The sequence below is a fragment of the Gymnodraco acuticeps genome, unplaced genomic scaffold, assembly GCF_902827175.1.
Source record: "Gymnodraco acuticeps unplaced genomic scaffold, fGymAcu1.1, whole genome shotgun sequence".
Taxonomy (NCBI): Eukaryota; Metazoa; Chordata; class Actinopteri; order Perciformes; family Bathydraconidae; genus Gymnodraco; species Gymnodraco acuticeps.
In genome coordinates this window covers 64,536-85,079 of record NW_022989996.1, presented here as the reverse complement: position 1 = coordinate 85,079, position 20,544 = coordinate 64,536, and the positions used below count along the sequence as shown (strand labels likewise).

General features: G+C 42.6%; 1 long non-coding RNA gene across 1 annotated transcript; it reads right to left on the bottom strand.

Annotated features, from left to right (window-relative positions):
* Positions 1 to 8,971: 8,971 nt before the first annotated feature.
* LOC117544080 lies at positions 8,972 to 9,898 on the bottom strand. Its single transcript, XR_004568646.1, has 3 exons — positions 9,668 to 9,898; positions 9,214 to 9,542; positions 8,972 to 9,076 (listed from the first exon to the last, which is right to left on the bottom strand). It is a non-coding gene; the product is annotated as an uncharacterized LOC117544080 (long non-coding RNA).
* Between the last annotated feature and the right edge of the window lie 10,646 nt (positions 9,899 to 20,544).

The following is a 20,544-nucleotide window of genomic DNA, read 5'->3' as shown; positions in this document are numbered from 1 at the left end:
AATAATGCTCAATGCAATACAATTCAAATAAAGTAGACTTACATCCAAGCCTGTATCTTCTGCTTTGGCGCTATAAACGCAAATGTCAACCTCCACCAATGTCCACAAAGGTAAGTGTCTGCACACCACATAAAGCTTATTCTAAACAAGACATGCTGTTGGTTCCAGGTAACGACTCTCCCATTCATGACCTTTCAATTAACATCGAAACCCCAATTCCCTCTCGGCTGGTCTGCCGGCAAGTGCCATCCGACCTCTGACGCTTATGTCTGGTGCAGCAGCTCAAATAGTTTTCAACCCAAGTTCTCCCACACTGCAACGCTCATTGGTTCCATTCCCCGGCTTGCTACTCCCTCCCTGCTAGTTGGACCCAGATACCCCTCAACTAAAACAGTTTGCAAACCTGGCTCCAAAATGGTGGACCAACCTCCCAATTGACATCAGGACAGCACAAAGTCTATAACGTTTTTGAAAGCATTATCGGAAAGTCTGAAGTTAATCAAGTATTCCCCTCATTCACAACAAGGGGTTCACCTTAGAGATGAAATGCGGATGTTGTTATTTAATGGGCTTGCCTACTTCACTGAATTAGCTCATTCGGTATTATTTTAGTCAGTGGCTTTGGTATTTCTAGCACAGCCTGGGAATTCCCTGTGCTTCCTACTGAGCGACATCAAACTGAACTGGGCCTGATTAAACAGCATGCCTGAAACTTCACAGACAAATTTGAACCATTTAACCTTCGAGGAAGATCCACTGATTATTAATTATTCTCCCTTTTGCACCATTGTAATTGTTCACACTGGGGGGGAAGTTAATTGTACCACAAGCCACAAAGCCCAGACCTTGTTCTATTCAAAGTACGTACAACCATGCTTCAGGGAAAACAATTACGTATAATTGCCACTTCAAGGCATATGTATACTGTAGTACAGAGATGTTCACAAGTCTTTTTTTGCAAGTCCAAGTCAAGTCTCAAGTCTTTGGTCACGATTCCAAGTCAAGTCTCAAGTCTTTGTGGGGTGAGACTTGATCAAGTCTCAAGTCTTTGGTCACGAGTCCAAGTCAAGTCTCAAGTCTCTAAAAAAGAAAAGTCTCATGTCTCTTCTGGTTGTAATAAGCCTTCTATTGTCTGCTGCTATCCAGTCTGTTAAGAATACTGCACAGCTATATCTAAGACATTCAAAGCATTTACTGTATTATTATCACTCCCATATCTATTAGCATACAGCATGGGTCGGCAACAGGCGGCCCGCGGGCCATTGTTGGCCCGCCAGCAATAATATTTGGCCCATAATTTTGAGAATTAAAAATACATTTTTAACTTTTTCAAAAAAAAATTTTTTACAACATTGGACCGACACATCAGGGTTTCCGTTAGCCGCCGATCGATCGGCCGCCGGTCATTATCGGCCGATATTCACTCTTAATAGTTTGATCGGTGCTCTCTATAAAGGCCGATCAGGAGAGCTGGATCTGATCGATATGGATATAAACGCGAGTGAAGTGTAACCGGACCCGAGAGAGAGATCAGATCAGCTGCTGAGTCTGATGGAGACACGCAGCTCTGCATGATCACCTGAAGCCCCGCCCACTGTTTAGCGAGCTGCATGAGAAACTGACAGGCTGTCAGGAGAGAGAGAGAGGGAGAGGGGAAAAGAGAGCATCCGTTTCTCCCGTGTTATTATTCAAAGTTAATGTAAACTTTTGAATAATGTACTTCATCTACTACAAGTAGTTTGTTTGAATGTAATAATTATGTTGTTTGTTGTTTGTGGAATCATTTATTGAAAAATGAATCTGAACTTTTCGATCTGTAACGATTATAAACTGAAGCAATATAAAAATGAGCCCCATTAACTGAGTTTCAAACATCAGCATCCGGTCCTAGTCCGGTGATTACCTGCTAACGGAAACTCTGCTACACCATTATTATTATTATTGAAACATGACCGGTAAGTTTCAAATTTGTCCGGTAAAATAAATGCTGTCCCGACATATCCGCTTACATTCATAATGTCAGCAGGGGAAGCGGCGCTGTGGAAGAGCAGAGTGGCGAGGGAGAGCTGTCATCTTCCCTTTACAAGCTTCAAACATGTATTTATCGTGTGATTTTGGAAATAAAAATGTCATATTCTGAAAGCCAAGACTTTGTTTATTTAAAATCAAACAAATCACCCGATCCCCGAAAAACTATTTTTTTACGCAAATCCACGTTTATTTTTTAAATGAGCCGTTGCGACTTTCGACTGATTTCGATAGAGCAGGTCACATATGGCAAATGTGTGGTTGAGGGGAACCAGGTAAATTCAAGTACTTATAAGTGATTTAACTATTAAATACATTGAGTTTGAGTAAAATACTTGGTTACTGATTAATTTAGGTTATAATATATGAAATTGCAAAGCAAAACTGCTGTAATTGATTTATTTTGTCCTTTGGTATTTTTTAAAGGTTTTCAACCTGAAAGAATCCTAATGTGTCCTTGAAAAGTTGAAATAAAGAAAAGGAAAAAGGATTCCAGTTGTCCCTCAAGCCTCTCAAATGGGCAAACACTCAAATAAATGCCAAAAACCCAGAGAACTTGACAATACTTATCAGAATAAAAGTATGTTAAATAACACTGCTACCTAGTTAATAACTCTACTTTACTCAGTGGAGGCTCGTCCATTGAGGAAAGGGAGGACCATCCTCCCTACAATTTCAGAGAAAAATAAACTTTGAAGAGAACAATAAATACACCTCAATTTAAAAGATAAGTCTGTTAAAATACAGATAATAGCCCTGGCTTTGGGACTGAAATGGGGCTAGAGAGGACGAGCCTCCCTTTGGGCGGGTCTAGCCAGAGGCTCTGGATTGGGCGCCTATATCATCAGTGAACCAATCAGCGGATCTGACTGCGCATCAGAGTGTTGATGGGGAGGGTTATCAGCGATAGAGTTTGTTCTGAACCGGGGAACAGGGGCGCTGCGCCCTCTTACCAAAATCAATTCCTTGAATTAGGCTTTGATTATGTTCTGGCCCGCCATCTTGCGGCTCAGCAAAAAATTGGCCCACGGCCAAACTTACTTGCCTACCCCTGGCATACAGTATCAGTACTGATTAGTTGTTTGTTATATGATCACTTTAAACAGGCTATTGCAATGCAATATGAGGAAAAACATCACACTTTAGCTAAATGCAAACAACTTATAAGCAAAACACTTCAGAATCAGAAATCAGTATCACAAATACTTTATTAATCCCCCGCAGGGAAACTGTGTTAAAAGTACTTCAAAGTAAACATTTGTTCTGTGCCATTTGCAACTAAAAAACTATTGCTGCAATAGTATCTGAAATATACTGAACTGGTGATATTAAAACATGACCTGTTCCAAAAGAGATATCTACCATTAACACCATTTACCAGCCAAATGCTGGTAAATCATGAAAGTGGCTGGTACTGTATGTTGCACGCACCAGCCAAAAATAACAATGGCAATCTATTGAGTGGCTGGTAACATTTCAACATTCACTAGGCTAGCCATTTGGCCAGTGGACAAAAATGTTAAAATTTGACCTCTGCAACCGTATTGTTTAATTACACTGGGTCTCTAATTACATCTTTTAAGTCTACTATAAATAAACATATTGCTCTATCCTCTCACTCAAACCCAGTGTAATGGTAACCTGATAAACCTGTAACATTAACGTTACGTGGTCAACAATAAACCTGTAACCTGCCTATAAACCGACAGATGTATTTATGTATGTAACTATGTATTTTTCTACGTTTAACGTTAGCCAGCAGCGGAACGTAATGATTAACGTTACCGACCTTTTTTATGTCATGTCAAGAGTTGGATGTCAACGCCACTCAACGCAAACAAGTGTGACAAGCAAACATTTACTCATCTTTTCAAATATTCAGTTACAAAGCTAGTAGCAAGCTAAGTTAACATTACATAGCTGATGCTGAGCTAAACATGTTTACTAACCGTCCATATGCGTTAATGTGACTGACCTCTCCGGGTGAGTTTTCAAGTGCCTGATGACATTTGACGTTGTTGCACCAGCATCCTTGATTTTAATATTGCAGACTTTGCAGTGTGCGCTCCTTTTGTTGGTGCCGCCGGCGTTTTGTTCGAAGTTTTTATAGTTGAACCTAATTACAAGCGGTACAGCTGCAGGTGTCCCGCCGGTCGCCATGGTGTTACCATGATGTTAATGTTAATGTTAAAGGTGGGGTAGGTAAGTTTGAGAAACCGGCTCGAGATACACTTTTTGTTATATTCCATGGAATGCTCTTAACATCCCGATAGCCGGCCCGGCTAAAGTAACTGGATGGCCTACCTGCCTGTCAGCCTTCCATCGGGGCACAAACTTATCTCGTGCCCTCATTGGTCATGTGCGCGTTCGTGTGTGTTGGAGGAGGGGCTCTGTGAGGAAGTGGCAGATTTTCTCCGGTTGTGTATTTTCAAATTCTAGCGATCTCGAGCCGGTTTCTCAAACTTACCTACCCCACCTTTAATACGCCAAAAATAGAAAACACAATGATTGTTCACGAGTCCCAAAACACGAGTCCAAGTCGAGTCCGAAGTCTTTTGAGCAGGAGTCCAAGTCAAGTCTGAAGTCTCTGTGTGTGCGACTTAAGTGCGACTCGAGTCCGAGTCACAGACTCGAGTCCCCATCTCTGCTGTAGTATATTCTTCTTATAGTATCGTGTATGTTTTTCGTCTATACCGTTAGCTTAGTGAAATTTCATCTCGTCAAAACATTGTCAAACTTAAAACAAGGCATGGTAGGTTTAGAAAGTTTCAATAAACAAGAAGGATATGAAAATGTTCACTCGTGAAAAGAAAATCTGTGTATACATTTTAGGACTTTTTGGGCAGCTGGCAGCCATTCCATGATATGAGAGCTGGGGACAAACTAAGCACACAAACCGAGCCATGGCTTCCTGACATCCTTCTTTACAATTGCCAACCTTTATGGTTAAGACAGTCAGTACATCAAATCTGAATTTTACAGAGCTACTTATGACAATATAAAAAAACATCCTGCAAAGTTAAGAGGTCACTGAACTTCAAGCAACCAATGGATTCAGTTCTGAAGGGTAATAGTCATCAAGAAATGAACTGTGTGGGGCTAATTATGAAGTTGCATAGCACTACGTTGAAACAAAGTTGTGCTAGAGCTTATAAGAAGCACACCTAGATGTTTTGTAATAAAGTGGAGCTGGTATTTCTGGATTTGAATCGCATTACATTGTTGACCTTTTGCCAGTGTTTTCTAACTATACTGAAGTGTCAGCGTTGCAGGGAAGAATTAATCAGGTAAATAAGGATATTGACTGGATAGAGAAACTTTGACGGATCAAACTCAGGTGTCTTCAAAGCCACAACTTACAATGTGTGTAGAGGAGATCACCTGAAAATGTCATGAGACCTACATTTAAAGGTTTAACATTAAAAAATAAAATTCTGATAGTTGTGACGCCTTTTCCTCAAAATGACACGGGGTGATCAATTGCATACTACACATATTCCAAAGCTGGTCATAGCATCAAAGCGCTTGTCGGATCATTGAAGAGTATGGCCGCTTTAGCCTTTATACATATTTGCACACCAAATATGAGGTCTTATAAAAGGCATACTCAGCCTTTAGTCAAGGTTTAGTAATGTCTTACATTAGTAATATACAAATAAACGTGTGCAAGGAATATGCTTATATTCCAGTAAAATACATACAACATGAAAAAAATGAAATCAACTAAAATAAATCAAAGCACTAATGCAACTAATTTTAAATGATAAAAGTAGTAAATTATTATTCATAGGTAACACATTTTCTCTTGCTCTTATATTTAATAGTTCAGTGACTCCTTTGAATAGTTGCAATCTAACCTAAAATACTTCTAATTGAGAACACTAACAAACCTGCAATACATAAAGGACTCATTTAAAAAGGGTATTGCATTTTCATGTACCAACTCCACCTATAGATCTCAACCCTCCAGTGCATATCCCCGTACATTCTTGGCTTTTAATTGGAAACTAAACTTCCTGATGGATAAGGTTCCTTTATTTCAAACCCCTGTGCTACAGCTTTTGCTGTATTAGCAACAGGTGAGTGAGAATGAGCCCCAGATCACACAGGCACTGTTTGCATGTGGATGAGTGGCAGGTTACTGAAGTGTGAGGCAGATGAAGGCCCTCCAGCTGGATGCTGTCACATGTGAGAGGACTGTTAGCATAGTGTGAATTCAAACACTAACAACGTGTAAATAAACAGCACATTGTGGAGGAGGATATTGCACTTTCATTTATTTTAATTAAATGCTTAAAAATGTTTACAGCATGTTGCTGTTCTGCAATAAAGAACATACTAAGTATTAGTTATGTTGAAATACATTTTTATGATAAACAGATATGTTTATAAAAAAAGTGTTAACGTAAGAGCTGTTCTTTTTGTATTTATCTTGTTAATCGATTACAAAAAAATGCGGGACATTTCATTTACAGAAGCATAGTGTTGATTGCGAACATCTCCCTGGACTTATATTAAAGCGTGGAGTTAACTCCATGCTGAAGTATGATTAGCAGAATAATTAAAAATAAGTATAATTAAAATATCCCACGTGGCAATACATTACCCAGAAACCATCATCCATGCATTCATCACTTCTAAACCGGACAACTGTAACAGCATCCTTTAAGCTGTCCCGAAATTGACACGCGATGGACAGACGATAAAGGAAATGTTCAAATTCGGCTCAGATCGTAACAACATCGGGCCATTCGTGAGGGCATCTTAAGCCATCGTATGACCGCCGGTGGAGTTTCTCAGGATCCGGCAGCAACTTCGGGAGCGGTGGCAACATCTTTGGCATGCCAAAAGATTGCCGAAGGACCTTGCGAAGGTTCATTTTCGTGTTGACTTCGAGTGTCCATTTTGCCCTTCGTAAGGCATTCGTGAGGGCATCGTAAGCCATCGTATGACCGCCGGTGGAATTTCTCAGGCTCCGGCAGCAACTTCGGGAGCTGTGGCAAAATCTTTGGCATGCCAAAGATTTAGCCGAAGGACCTTGCGAAGGTTCATTTTCGTGTTGACTTTGTGTGTCCATTTTGCCCTTCGTAAGGCCATCTTGAGGGCATCGTGTAGCCATCGTATGACATTGTTTGTGTCATGGTAACGTGGACATATAAAAGGCTAACTCCCAAAGCTTCAATCACAATTCATCACAATTTAGTTCCTGCAGAATGGCATAGGCTACTATGATGAGACAACAAGGAAAAAGAAGGCAGCAGCATTGCTTCTTTTGATGCACCTCAGAGAACATGATGAGCAACTCTTACAGGTCAAAATTGTCTTATTTCACATTGTCATTTCTTGCTTTTTGTGACCTGCTCAATCGAAATCAGTAGCAGTGATGACACCTGTATTAAACAGGTGAAACAGGAACATGAGGACACGGTGCACGATGTTTCCTTGCAGATCACTTCTCTGGTTGTTTTATTGCACAAAAAAATCATGTAATCAACCCAATTTGTGTTCTGTGAAACTGAAAAGGATATTATATTGTTTTTTTTACTTTCGTTGCAGTTGTATCATGCAACTGCCGCGGCGCCAGGATTTCAATTTTGGGTGGGCCAATGTAATTTCGGCTGGGCCTGCTCTAATAGATGTGTCTCGTTAACAAAAATAAAATAAAAATAAATGCCTGCATATTATTGTAGGCCGTGGCGACTAGTCCCCTCTCTAGTCCCCTCTCGAGTCCCCTCTCGAGTCTCCTCTCAAGTCCCTTCTCGAGTCACGTCTCAAGTCCCTACCCAATGTCCTGGTCCGTTGGAGGTTCCTCTGGGAGTCCTGCCAACTCCATGTCCTGTCCCGCTGGAGGCCCCGCCGACTACTCCTCTGCCGGGGGTCCTGCCAATCCAATGGCCGTGCCGTTGGAGGTTCCGCTGGAGGTTCCGCTAGAGGTCCTGCCAACCCTATGTCCTGTGTCGTTGGAGGTTCCGCTGGGGATCCTGTCAACTCTATGTCCTGTCCCGTTGGGGGTCCCGCCGACTACTCTTCTGCCGGGGGTCCTGCCAACCCTATGTCCTGTGCTGTTGGAGGTCCCGCCGACTACTCTCCTGCTGGGGGTCCTGCCAACCCTGTGTCCTGTCCCGTTGGGGGTCCCGCCGACGACTCTTCTGCCGGGGGTCCTGCCAACCCTATGTCCTGTGCCGTTGGAGGTTCCGCTGGGGTTCCTGCCAGCTCCATGTCCTGTCCCGTTGGGGGTCCCGTCGACTACTCTCCTGCCGGGGGTCCTGCCAACCCTGTGTCGTGTCCTGTCCCGTTGGGGGTCCCGCCGACGACTCTTCTGCCGGGGGTCCTGCCAACCCTATGTCCTGTGCCGTTGGAGGTCCCGCCGACTACTCTCCTGCCGCGGGTCCTGCCAACCCTATGTCCAGTCCCGTTGGGGGTCCCGCCGACTGCTCTCCTGCCGGGGGTCCTGCCAACTCCTGGTCCTCTTCCGTGGGGGATCCTGCCGAAGCCTGTCCCACCAGCTCCGGTTCCTGTTCGGCCGACACCGAGTCCTGCCCGGCCTCCGGAGCTGTTTGGCCTTCGCCCCACCTTGGACTCTGCCTTGTCCCCGGGCCGTCCGCCCGAGTCCCCCACCTTGGACTATGCCTTGCCCCCGGGCCCTCTGCCCGAGTCCCCCTTCTCGGCTTCTGCCTTGCCCCCGGGCCGTCCGCCCAAGACCCCTTCCTGGTGCTCTGCCGTGCCCCTGGGCTGTCAGCCCAAGACCCGTCCTCCAGACCCCCTCCACCCACCCTGGTGGCCCTAGTTTTCCTGGGATCTCCACACTGATGCCGGAGGTGGCTTCCTAGGCCACTGGCTGGGACCTGGCTGGAACTCTGCTGACGGTGAGGAGGCTGCTCTGCTGGCGGAGAAGTAGGTACTGCTGGAGAGGGCAGATGTGCAGACTGGGTTCACAGCAACTGGCCTCTGCTGCTGCGACTGTAATGCCGACGGGACATCTACGAAGGGACTGATCTGGTCACCAGCCGCTTCCCTCATCCTGAACTGTCTGGACATCTTCCGGTAACTGGAAAGACAAAAACAAACAACATAGGATTAATACAAGCTCAAATTTAGCATGCAATAAAATGTGTGACATCAAATAAATGAATTTTAAATGTATGCAATTTTATATGGTTAAGAACTGTGGTGATGTCCTCATACGCAGGTTCCAGGCAGGCATCATGCAGACGATCCAGTTCAGTTTCCAGATACTTGCAGAAAGGAGTGGCCCTGTTGACTGGCTGCTCTGTAGTGATGAACTGAACCAGCCTTTCTTGGAGATCACGGGATGATGCTCCGGTAACTCTCATCTCCATAGGAGACTCGGGTTGGTCCTCAGCAGCTGTTCCTGTCCTGGAAGGAGGTCTCGGTGTAGGGTAGCCAGTGTACTTCTTGGTGGGCTCCCTGGATTAGTTTGCAAAACTAACTGCCATGGTACTGTCACTCCCAGCCTACTCACCTTTCTCAGCCAGGGCCAACTTGTCCTTAAACTGCAAAGACAAAAATAGAAAACAAACATAAGTACATTTGAAAGTTATATTTGGAAACAAAAATGTGGGAAATTGAACATTTTCGACAAAGCTCCGTTTGAATTTAATTTCAATGATATACTCACACTAGCTGGTGTTTCCTTGTTGTGACGTCTGATGTGTGGCTTCAGAAACCCAAAGACCCGGCAGATGAACTTGTCACAGTCACTGTCATTCTCACTGGCCTCCTCAGCAAAGATGGGTCTTCCTCGTCACCACTCGACAGACCATCACCAGACCTCTTCTGGGATTTATTCTTGGGTTGGCCCTCCCACAGCTTTGAGATCAATCGAGTCCTCTTTGTTTGGTACCATTTCAGAATTGAATGATCTGCAATGACAGAAATCAAAACAAATAATTAGTACAATAATTGAAATGTTCATTGACAGCAATGTACAGTTGCAAGAAAAAGTATGTGAACCCTTTGGATTCTCCACACATAGCGTTGTGTGTTCCTTCCAAACAACTCAACTTTGGTTTCATCTGTCCACAGAATATTTTGCCAGTAGTGCTGTGGAACATCCAGGTGCTCTTTTGCAAACTTCAAACGTGCAGCAATGTTTTTTCTGGACAGCAGTGGCTTCCTCCGTGGTTCACATCTGGCAATGCTTCTTAAGAATAGCAAATTCAAAACTGGTGTGTATTTTTTATAGGGCAGGGCAGCTTTAACCAACACCTCCAATCTCGTCTCATTGATTGGACTCCAGGTTGGCTGACTCCTGACTCCAATTAGCTCTTGAATAAGTCTTTAGCCTAGGGGTTCACATATTTTTTCCACCCTGCACTGTGAATGTTTACATGGTGTGTTCAATAAAAACATGAAAACATATAATTGTTTGTATGGTATTAGTTTAAGCAGACTGTGTTTGTCTATTGTTGTGACTTAGATGAAGATCAGAAAACATTTTATGACCAATTTATGCAGAAATCCAGGTAATTCCAAAGGGTTCACATACTTTTTCTTGCAACTGTATGTCAAGTATCTGAAATAGATTTCAAATATTTGAAAGTAATTGAAATGTCCATTTGTTTCTACTTACAATCCAACCCGTACTCCGCAGCCTTTCCCTCCCATAGGTGCCTCTTTAATGCCTTCTCTTTGTACTGTTTGTTCTTTATGTCATACAGTAGCTTCTTACTCTTCACCCAGCAAGCGATTGCCTCCTCCTGCGCCTCTGTGAAGCTGTATGATACACCAGGGGGTGGGTTCTCCTTCTGGGCCTTGCCTTTTCCTTTGTCGCCCTTGCCCACTTTAGGCTTGGACTTGCCTGCAGGGAGGGCGGGGGAGGCTGACTCATCTGAAAAGATACCAAATGGAAAACAAATTAAGTACATGCAGGACAACAATGTATGAGAATATATAACAAAATCAATTACCCCTCTTGCCCCCCCATCCAGGGTTCGAGTTATGTTGGAGCCAATGGGAGCTGAGCTCCCATAAGGAGGGGTCTGAGCTCCCACGGACGCAGTGAAACCATACATCTGTGGGGGTTGCTAATACATTACCAACAACCATTATTTTAATCACAAATAATGCATGTGTCAATATAATGAGTATTATTTACGTTAACGAGGTAAATAGGCTAAAAGAAAAATATGTTTTCCAAAAGAACTACACATCTCTTGAATGACAATATGCCTGCACTTCACCTCCAAGGTGCGCAATACATTATTACGCAATCTATGCCGATGATGTGTGCGTGTGTAGTTGAACCTTTTCATATTTAAGTTTGTAGCAAGTAGAGAGAGGGCTGCTGCTGCTGCGTGTGTGTGTGGGTGCGCACACACACTCACACACAGTAGCAGACTCCCCATAGAGCGCAGTTTATAACTCGAAGCCTGCCCCCATCCATACCAAAAATAAGTTAGAAATATTTACCTTCATCCTCCGAGGAGAGAGTCTGTTACGATGAGAAGAAGGTGAATGCTGCTGAGACTCTTCGGACTGCTGAGGAGACCTGGAACCCTCTGGGGGCCGCTCTGGAGTTTTAGTTGGCCCGACTTTCTTGCATTTCCTCCCCTTTCTCTCTCTGGTTGGAGACTCAGTGCTGTGTTCTTGGACCTCGGTTTCCTATTCTGAGTGTATTTAACAGCCAGCTTCTTCCGTCTGCCTCTCCCTGCCTTGGGTGGCATGTTAACGTAGAATTAAAGTATAATTTACCTTGTGTTCTGCTCCCAATAATCTCCGATCAAGAATTTGATTTCCCACGCGGCCGAAGCTTTTATACCATCGGGAGGTCACGTGTCGCCTTCGTGTGTGGTTTGGGTGCCAACGTGTGGCCTTCTGTAGGCATTGTACTTGCTTCGGCTGTTGCTTCGGCTGTTGCTTGGCCGATGACCAAGTTCGGGGCCATCTTCGTGCGAAATTCACAATTCCATATTCGTGTGTCCATCGGGAGTCAATTTCGGGACAGTGTGACAGGGGCTTTATGGCTAATCATCCTACATCGTCAATAAACTTAAATTCATCCAGAACTCTGCTGCCCGCCTCCTGACCCACACCCTCTCCAGAGCAGTGGCGGTTCTAGAACATTTTACATGGGGGGGGCAAAGGGGAGGCAAGAGGTCATGCCAGGGTGGCATAGGAGGGCGGACAGTACGTGGTATGTTATACTGTATATAACCTATTTATTGTTAATTCATGCCCTAACACAAGTGTTCTTAATGCACAAGAGAAACAAGGTGTTCAGACAAACAATCGGGTGCCCTTTGAGTCCCCCAAGCTTACCTCAACCATTTTAAATGAAAGGGAACTACAAAATGTATTTTAAAGCAATGAATTAATGGAACAGGTTGTTTTGCATTACAATGTAAAATTAAATATATATTTTGTTTTTAAAAAATTGGTTGTCTTAGACAGACATATTTGCATGTCCTCACTAAGCATTATTACATATTAATTTAATATTAAACAAATCAAAATGGCCAATTATCCCAAAATGTTGCTGCTAATATAATCATATGCTTGTCAACTTTGACTGATCAAAAATCAATTCTGAAAAAATACTTGAATTATCTATGAAATTGCAATATTGTCCCTCAGTTTGTTTCAACCCCGTCACACCATACCATTTACCCTCCTATTAAAATAATGGATCAGTCCATGTGTGATCTGCATTGAGGGAATTACATCACAGAAGTGTCAGTTTCTTCTCTTACCTATATTTCAGTTTTTGTATTTTCAGATTAAGATTGACAAGCTCAACATTTCAACTATGTTGTATGAATTAATAATAGTAAATAATAGTTTATTACAAAAATAAACAATAGTTTTGCAAAATATTACAATGTTGTAATGTCCTTGACTTCCATGTGGTGCCATATCTTAGCTAAACAAGGTCTCATGCCTACTTTTTGTCAAAAACTTCAACCCTGTTACATTTTTTCAAGGAAATTCCTAGTAATTATTTATGTTTTGTGCCTGAGGTGGGAAAATGTAAGTAGTCCACTACCAGATGTTATGACCAAACATTTTGGTTTCATTTTTCAAAGATATAAAGACCCAAAAGGCACCCGATTCAGAGAATACTCAGAATTCTGCATACTGTAAGTACTTAATTATAATTAAGTACACAAATGACATCACCCATCTCTTCAGAGAGCTACAGGTGACCTGTGCAGCAACGCATTTCAATCAATATTTGTCAATACTAAGAGCTGCTAGATTGTGCTGCTGTAATGGAATATGTAAGGAGAATAAGAACATACCATGTGGTCCAGCTGGAGTTTCATCTGCCTCCTGATCCCTGCCTCTGGCCCTCTTTCTGATACTTCATCTTTATTCCTCACATATATTTCTTCTTCTTCACTAATGTCTTCATCTCCTCCTCTTCCTCCTGCTCTGACCCTCCTGGTCTCTTCATCTCCTCCTCTTCCTCCTGCTCTGACCCTCCTGGTCTCTTCATCTCTCTTTTCCTTTTCCTCTTTCTGTTCGTCCTGATCACTTCTCAGATATGTCTTTTTGTTGTTGTTGAATCACTCCTATACTCTGGCCTGCAAGAGTCTACTTGTGAAAAGCACTGGTACAAATGCTTGTATAACTGTACACGTTAGGGCCATGTAGCCTAGCTAATATGTAGCATATCATAAATATAACATCATAAAGTATTGATCAAGCGCACACAGGCAGCTGTGTTTGGATCCAGTTTTTACGGTAAAGAATGTATCCTGGTTTCATTGATCTGGCCTCATGGCTGTGATGTGTAGTTTACGTGGATTTAATAGTAGGCTACCGCGTAGTTTAGCAAAGTGATCGATCTCCCAGCTAACGCTGTCTGCGTAGTATTTTAGAACGTAACGCCCCAAACAGCGCCCGTCTGTTAAACGCTATCGATTCAAACGGCAGCGTTTTATTAATATTTAGTTTCAAGCTCTCGTCCTTAGTAAAAACAAAACTAGTGGAAAGGGAAATGCTCCCAGGGGAAGCTGATCCATAGGTGCTGGGACAGCTCGCTCCCTCTCTGCAGCGGTGTGAGCCGCGGTCTGTGTGAACGCCGCTCCGCAGTTTAATGCAGGGCCGTAGCTGCATTTTTAACGGGACTAAAATGATATTTAAAATGATTCAATTTTAACTAATGTAATGCTTGTTTTGTTGCTTGAGAATCTTGTGGAAATAGTGTAGGTTTGTTTTAGTACAGTTTTAGGGAAACAAAAGTTAGGGGGGCTAGCTGGGGGGGCAAGGCTCTACAGTGGGGGGGGCAGCTGCCCCCCCTTGCCCCCCCGTAGATCCGCCCCTGCTCCAGAGACAACATAACCCCCATCAACCCCAACGTCCAAAACCTGCACTGGCTCCCTGTCCATCAACAAATGCATTATAAAACTCTCCTCCAAACACACAAAGCACTCAACTACCAGGCCCCCCTCCTACCTCACAGACTTGCTCCCGCTGCCTTTGCTCATCAGAAGTTGACCTCCAGGTACTCAGTGTTAATTCCAACACTGACCAAGCACCAAACCTGCAGAGTTTTCTCCCCCCTCCCAAAACCCATCAGAGACTGCACAGACCTCCCAAAGTTCAAATCATTGGTAGCAACTCACCTTTTAGCCTGGCTTTTAATGTGTGATCAATGTCCTAGTGTTAAATGTTGTTGTGTAGGCTTGATTTTCTTTTTTTCTTTGTGCACTTGGAAAAGCCCTTGATAAACAAAATGTATTATTAGGATTATTGTTAAAATATGAGACACAAGAGCATACTATTTGGCAGAATTTATTTGACTACATCTCATGTAGCTTTCTTCATTTTTGTTCATAATGAAATCAGGGTGTTGATTACACTGGTTGGCGCTATAAACCCGTCAAAGTTTTTTAAAACCTTATATAACTCCAGAGTTTTTGACATGCTATCTTGCAAACTTGAGAGCAGGCATTACATAAAGCCGCCATGTACAGCAAGAAGGTGATAATTGGTGTCGATCTATTAAACCTGCTAGGGTGAAGGTGGTGTGAAGAAAAGCGCATGAATACATGCTGCAATCAGCAGACTACAAGACAAAAACTCTCATTATTGCAAAGGACGTTCATTCAGAATAGGAGGCCACCTTCTCATTCCTTTCAATAAAACCTATTTATTCAGTTTAAAACTGTGAAGCACTGAACTTTCTCTGTTTAAAGCAATTAGCACTTGGAAATTGTAATATAATATATAGTATTATTGACATTTAATTGCATACTCTTCTTATGGATGCAGGTACTGAACACCATGCAGGTACTAAATACTTGGTATATGTTTGATGATACTATTCTGTAGTTCGGAATTAATGCAAAACTCTCATAACAAATATTTTGTGTATAAAGGAAATATTTACATTGTGGCTTTTCTACTTTTATTTAAAAAATATATTATAGATATCAATTGCAACACTGTAAACCTGTACAACAATATTCTTGTAATGATGAACTGTGTACAACGGTAGAGACATTATCATAAACACTGTAGCCTATTGCTGCAGATATTCCAACGTTTGTCATGATAGAATACTTGAGCATTATGGTGAAGGGGAAGCATCCCAGAAAGCACTGGGGCTACACTTATGGATACAAGTATTTTGTGTTGATGTGAAGTCTTCATGGGTTTGTCCTCTTTGGCTGAACAAGAGCAGAACATGCACATCTCTCTACAAACCGTTGAAGTCTGAGTGAGTAACGTAGTGTTAGTGTAGCACAAAGGTTAGCATTAGTTCATGTTTGCTGAAAATAGGTTACCATTTTCATAAATCTATGGGTGTGTTGAAGAAAAGCCCTTTATGTTCAGTACAAAAGGCTCAAAACCGTCAAAAACTATTTCAGAGATATAGAATTGCATAATGTATCATAGAACAATGACATACTTCATTTTTGCAATCAGAACAATTAACAATTGTTTGAAGTGCAAAATGCTTACGATATTTGTCCCCATGACGAAGCTGCATTTACGCTGACAAATTGGCAAAAAACCTGCCTGTGTTTTATAATGCAAATCCCTCAATTGAATAATCAGAATCAGAATTATTTTATTAGTCCCACAGTAGCTAAAAAAGGCATGCAATAATAAAAAAAGAAAAGCAGACATTAGTAATTAATGACAAATGTAGACAAATAACCATGGCTAAAAAGGATTTGTAGCAGGAATGAAACTACTGTATTTTCCGGACTATAAGTCACACCTGTGAAAAACATATATAAGTCGCTTCGGTGTATAAGTCGCATGTATCCACTGAAGTCTTCATCCTCTGTGTCGCTGTTAAACACTTCCGCCAACTACGGGGGAAGTGTTTAACAGCGACACAGTGGTGTCGATGAAACAGCGGTTGCATTCCAATAGTCCATTTAGCTTAGGAACCTTCCTAAAGGAGTGAAATGACCCGGAAGTACGTCACTGGCAGCCATGATAAATGCCGTTCCAATTCTCCAAATGAAAGGAAAGGAGGTTTCAAACTTCCTTTATAACCTCCTTTAGCTTAGGAACCACTGGACCTCCCTAACCGAAAGGAGAGGAGAAAATGCTGCCCCACAATGCATTGCAGCCGCAGCATTTGCCATCACAACAGTCGGCCGTTCACGGAAACAACCGATTATGACCGAGAAATTATATCATGAAAGTTACGGTGCTTATTAAGCATTTTAAAACGTATGTGGTAAGTTGCAAAAAGTGCTTTTTTCTGAACGTTCATCAGTATTATAATCAAAAACAGAAATATGAACGTTAGTTTTTACTGAAATGATCAAATAAAGTCAACATCTCACAGTCTTTACTGAGCTGTGTGGGGTTTGTTCAACTTTTAAAAGATTTTTGAATGGTGATATACACAGTGATAGATGTTAAGGACTAACGTTTATAATAAATACATTTATGATTTTAAGATATTTTCATACAATCATACGTATTTGGATCATTTGTATTAATGTGGACCGGAGGGAGAGGGTGACGAGCATAAGTTTCACTTTCCTTTTTTATTTCAATTCCAACTTTGGTCATGAAGAATATGTTTCTCTGTTGTCCACGTTCATAAAGCATAAAGCAACAGCATCAGAGCACGGTGCAGAGTCTCTAGATGAGTTTACAGTAGTCCCTCGTTCTTATTAAACATCCATGTTGTAGTCCGCTGTATAGAAAACTGTAGTTTCCATAGTTTCCCCACAGCAGCAGACGCACATTCATGACGTCCGCTGGCGCATCATAAACACGTTGGATAGTGAAAGTGCATTCGGATTCTCTAAAGTACCGCGGTCTCTTCTCCTAAGTCCTTTTGAATTCTCCTATCCACTATCCCTTAACCCCGTGATGTTTCACTCAGAGGTCAAGGAATAGGAGATAGGGTTAGAATTTAGGAGCTGATTTTTGGATTATCGGAACGCAACCAGCATGTCCTGCTCCGGGCTGTCCTCAGACTCACCATCAGAATCAGCTCCGGTTAGACCGGCCTTTCTGAATCCCGACAGGATGGTGTCAGTCGTCACTGAAGCCCATGCTGTGCTGTGTGTGTGTGTTCTTATTATACATCCATGATGCTGTGTCGATCCACTCCACAACATCCTGGAAAGTTACGTAACATCCTCACAGTTGCCTGACTTTTTTCGTCTTCGGTGGTCAAGCTGTTTTCAGTTGTCACGATTGTATACAGTGACATTTATTGGCCGGAGTTTGAACGCAGTCAGACAAAATTCAATATATAAGCCGTTTCGGAGTATAAGTCGCAGGACCAGCCAGACAGGTAAAAAAAACGCAATTTATAGTCCGGAAAATACAGTAGGCCTACAACTAAATGACACAAATAGCATATTAAAGTATTGTGACCTCAAAAATATGTTTTAGAACATTTATGAAAATATGTATTATACATAAAGTGATAATAGCATAATAGCAAGGTTTATTGCACAATATTTCACTGTCTTTATTGTGTGGGGGTCTACCAGGGGCTGTGGTGGTTATACAGTCTGACCGCTGCAGGAAGGAAGGACCTGAGGTATACAATAAGTAACTTAAACTCCTTAATGGCTTTAGTAAAAATGTATAATTTGTATGCATGTAGATTTATATTGTTAATTTTGTCCGTTCTTTCGGGATATCTTACATAAGCATTTTATGCTATCCTCCAAAACCAGAGCCAACCAATTTATTTCATAATGCATTACCTCTACAGTAATTGCTTGTCTAGACACATTTGAAGATATGTTTGATAGGTCTTGATATTCTTCAGTTGTGCTGACCTCAGGTTCAAAGATGAAACGGACTCTGGTCGGGATAATTTAAACATCCTGCCCTCGAGAGTCCATCCCAAGACAGTCATTTGGATGGTTTTCAAATGGTCGAGAGATGCCTCCAGTTAATTAAAAATTAACTTCAGATGATTAATTGACACCCTTAAGAAGAGGATCCTAACAGGCTTCCATTTTTTGTGAGTTAAAGACTGGTATTATACTTGCGGGAGCCAATAATGATCTCCATCAAAATAATTAGGTTCAAGGCCTATTACATTTTTTTCCCTTTAGCCGTGTTACATCATCCCCGACTGCTTTTCATTGTGATATCGGAATCACTGCAGTGTTTCCTCTAGGATGGAGTCATAGCAGCGGTGCTAAGGCACGTGGGCCCAGCATAATGTGAGTTTGGAGCGCGTGGATTTATTTTTGTGTGCACGCGCGAAGTGCGCCCCGCCAATTTGTTTCTATGTGTCTGCCAGCACAAGAAAGGCTCTTTTTGCTTATCTTTCTTACAGTGCAGACGCTTTTCCGCTTGCTCTTGCCTCTGCTTACTTTTTATGCTGATTTTCCTATTCTTATTCTCTGAAAACTTCGAGCAGAGGCTCCTGGATATTAACTTATCACTGGGACAGTTAATCTTCGTAAATAGACGGAGGGTTTCAGCCATATTTCAACATTTTTACGACGACCTCAGTCTTACAGTATTTGGCCTAGCAACAGCTAAAGCCTGGTAGGCTACTGCATGCTATTTAGCTTAAGCTAGTTGGTAGCAAAATGCCTCCGTTCTCTACAGATGACTTCCACAAACGTATACAGAAGATGGCTGTGTTGGAAATGGAAATGCAACGGTTGGAAGTTAACGGACTATGTTGTGGGAATGACACCACTTTACCAGTGTTGCAAAATAATGTAAAAGGGTATGCTAACTCACAGCTAGTTAGCAGCTACAAGGATTCCAAGGAACAGGAGGGCTGTGTACTGGGTAATAAATCTACAAGTGGTAGTCCTCCCTGGAACTCTCTGGGTGCAAAGCCTAAGAGTAAATCATTTCCATGGGATTTGGAAGGACAGATAACAGGCAGAGCCCAGCGCTCTGAAATCTGTGATGCGACCGGCTGGCCTGCATTGTTATCACCCAGGAAGAGTGCCTCTTCAACCCCTATTCATACTAGGAAACAGCCGTGGATAGCTGCTGAAGGGAGAACTACAAACAATCCTCCTACACCACCAAGTGTGCCAATCCAGAACAGATACGCTCCGCTGACCGAGAACCGGAGCTCTCTTTCTGATGACCTGGATAACCTGTCCTCTTCACACAGCAGGGTAAGGACCAATAGCTACTCCAAAAGTAAAAGGCTAGAGGGAAAGCTAACGACTGGGCCTGAAACTCTGATTGTGGGTGACTCTGCTGTAATAGATGTAAAAGGTCTGTGTAGTAAGAACAACACCAAAGTACTCTGTTTTCCCAAGGATGTGGTCTCTGACTTGGCTGAGAAGATCCTGCATATTGGGGCTGAACATCCGACTGTGAAGAATGTGGTACTACATATTGGAACAAATTATGTTGTGAAACAACAGTCAGAAATGCCGAAAGAAGACTTTAAATGTTTGTTGGAAACTGTCAGCTCTCTAAATGCGGAGGTGTTCATCAGTGGCCCTCTACCGCCAGTCAGAAGAGGAGTGGAGAGATTCAGCAGATTGTTTGCACTGAACACCTGGCTTTCAACTGCCTGTACTGACCATTCTGTCCATTTTATTGACAATTTTAACTTTTTCTGGTATCGCAGACATCTTTTCAAGGCAAATGGAGTTTGCCTGAACAAGTCAGGAGTGAAATTGTTTATCTCTAACATATTCAACTGCCTGCGTCATCAATCTGTTCCCTCTGCCAAGGACAAGCGGCAAGAGGAATCAAAACAGGAGAAAGACACAACACATCGTGCAGAAAACCCTGAAGAAGTATCACTGCACCCGTCTGAGGAATGTTCTGATTATGGGAGACCTATGAGACAAATGGAGGAGTCTCCATTGCCCGTCACCCCCCCTGTCAACGCCTTTGAGGATACTCTTCATTCATCCCCCAGCTCTCTCTACTCTCCGCTCACCCTTTCACCCTTGTCCACCCCCCTGGAGTTCGATGACCGCATGAAGGCGATACGCAGGGTTGGCAGCATGTCCTTTACCCCCGCCCCTCAACGACGCCCACCAAAATCACCGAAGCAGAGACGCGCACCATCTCCCCCGGCTTCAAAAACATTTTTAATCAATGATTTTATCACTGAGC